The following is a 2,471-nucleotide window of genomic DNA, read 5'->3' as shown; positions in this document are numbered from 1 at the left end:
GACTGTAATAATCTCTAGTTGGTTCAATTTGGTTTTGGGGAAGAGTGTCTGAAACTGTTCAAGAGAATGATTTTCGATGAGGTTTTAATTGATGATTTTTGTTTAAAATGAGGATCCAATTGATAATTTTACGTTAGTTTAGGTACCTAATTGATGATTTTGGTAGTTTAAGATTCTTTTGAAGCCTTATATTAGGAAACTAAATGGGCATTATGCCAACAAAAAAAACATATTACTAACCTTTGTTATTGTCTAGAAAGGTCAAATGTCTCTATATTTTTAAAATATTATATTTATTCTCTAAATTTGTTTAAATCACTGACAATAAATCAAGATATGATCGGTTGGTTGAACCGATTAGATCTGGAATCAAATAGATTTTAAGGTTTGGATATGAGTTTTCATAGATTTATAATTTTAGTTATCCAGCTTGAATCGAGATCGATCTGAAACCCAACGGTCCAACCGAGAACCGAAATAACCCCAATTTTTTTTTAGAAAAATCATTAAGAAAAAGAAAAAGTAAAACCTAAAAAATGATGTATATCCATAAAATCCACATAACGAAACAACAATGAGAAACTTTGAACATATTAAGTAAAAGTATATGCATTTTAGTAAATTTAAGATATCGATAGGTTAGTACAACACTATTGTTTGGGTTTGGCTCAAAATTTATAGTGTCAATGATTGTTTGGTTGAAACTAATATAGTAAGAGTGGTTGACTGTTTTAGACAAACTCCTTTTTTGGTTGGCATATGATATACTTTTTAAGGATTACTTTTATTCTTTTAATAATTTTAGTGTTAAGTTTATTGATTGTTTTACGAAGGTGTGACTCACGAAGTAATTAAAAATGTTTATTCTATAGCATGACTTCTGGAATGATCAAATTAACCACTAAATTTTATTTATTTAGCTTTATACTTTAATGTGTATTAATATATTTTTCTATTAAGAAAATAAACAGGAATGTTCACATACACGTTAATGACCAAATGAATTTGACCATTCACCGTTAGATATCTAGTCTTATTGAATCTAAGTTGTGAGATTCTTTCAATCTTCACCATAGGATTCTAATAAGATTAGATCTAACAGTGATGACCAAATACTACATGATTATTAGGGTCCATGTGATCAAAACCAGAAAACACGTTAGTGTAAACAATTGTAGAGATTTGTTTTAACTATTGTTTGCTGTTGGAAAAAACTATCTTTATAAAAAGTAGAAATTCCATGTTTTGAAGCTCTTAGCCTAGTGGTTGAGAGCTTACATATGCATTGGAAAGTTATGGGTTCGAATCACATCCGGGTCTGGTGGGGATTTTTCTTTCTTCTGTAATGTAAGCGCATTGCGCAAATTTTTTTTTTAAAAAAAATATCTTTATAAAAAGTAGAAATTCCATGTTTTGGTAAATGGCTACTTTTGGAATGTAAAAGACAAACAATAGATTATTAGCCACACATCCAAAACTTTTTTTTAAGTGAAAAGATAAATATAAACATTAAAAATAAGCACCAAACACCAGTAAATAACACAATTATTTAGATAAACGAAGAGATATGTATACCATTTTGTATAAATAGGTGCTGCATATACCTGATCATCCTCACTCCATCACTTGTAAGGAAAATAAAGAAAGAAATGGAGCGTCCCATGCGTCTCTTTTCAGCTCTTTTTCTCCTCTTTCTCTTTCTCGCCGCAGGTTCCATTTTCTATTCTCCTTCATTTATTCTTTTTGTTAAGGTTAACTCAAACTGATAGTTAAGAGTTAATAGTAAATCTTATATTACTCTACGAGAAAAACCAGTATTATCTCTTGATTATTCTCCTTTTTATGAATCCAACCTCTCATATTTTTGATTTAAAACATTATTAATTTGTTTTAATTAATTTGGAGAATGCAGTGATAGGGCCAAAAGTTGCAGAAGGCAGGCCCTGTCAGACTCAGAGCAACCAGTTCAAGGGGCGATGTTCGAACAGCAGCAAATGTGCTGCCGTTTGCCGGACTGAGGGCTTCCGCGGAGGACATTGCCGTGGCGTTGGTCACCGAAACCGCCCCATTCGCTGTTTCTGCGATAAGGATTGTTAAATATTGCCCGCTCTTGGAGATTATCGATCCTTAATTTCACTACGGCTGTGCTTCAGAATAAAATGGTTATGTGTGTGTGTTTGATGATCCATGTGTGTGTTTGTCTCCATTTCATCTAAATAAATAATATGTTAAACTTTGTTTTGGTTTAATCTCTATTAATTTCTTAATCTTTATTACTTTTGCACTTCGGAGTTCTAACTTTCCATTACATAATGAATTCCATGAATGTATATAGTAGCAATCGCCCCCAAACTCAGCCACACAATTCGCTACATTGCTTTCTCTGTAAATGTGACTATCCCGAATAATATTTGCATTGCATTTTCTGTGGTAAATTTTGTGTTTTAGAGGTGTTTGTTTACCTAATTTCT

The 2,471-nt window shown here is 31.7% G+C and overlaps 1 long non-coding RNA gene across 1 annotated transcript; it reads left to right on the top strand.

Annotated features, from left to right (window-relative positions):
- The first annotated feature begins 1,451 nt into the window (after positions 1–1,451).
- Positions 1,452–2,249, top strand: LOC136235033 (uncharacterized). Its single transcript, XR_010691621.1, has 2 exons — positions 1,452–1,710; positions 1,913–2,249. It is a non-coding gene; the product is annotated as an uncharacterized lncRNA (long non-coding RNA).
- Positions 2,250–2,471: the final 222 nt, after the last annotated feature.

This window comes from Euphorbia lathyris, chromosome 7 (genome assembly GCF_963576675.1).
Source record: "Euphorbia lathyris chromosome 7, ddEupLath1.1, whole genome shotgun sequence".
In the NCBI taxonomy this organism is placed as follows: Eukaryota; Viridiplantae; Streptophyta; class Magnoliopsida; order Malpighiales; family Euphorbiaceae; genus Euphorbia; species Euphorbia lathyris.
Note: the sequence above shows the minus strand (reverse complement) of the source record. Positions and strands in the feature narration are given on the sequence as shown.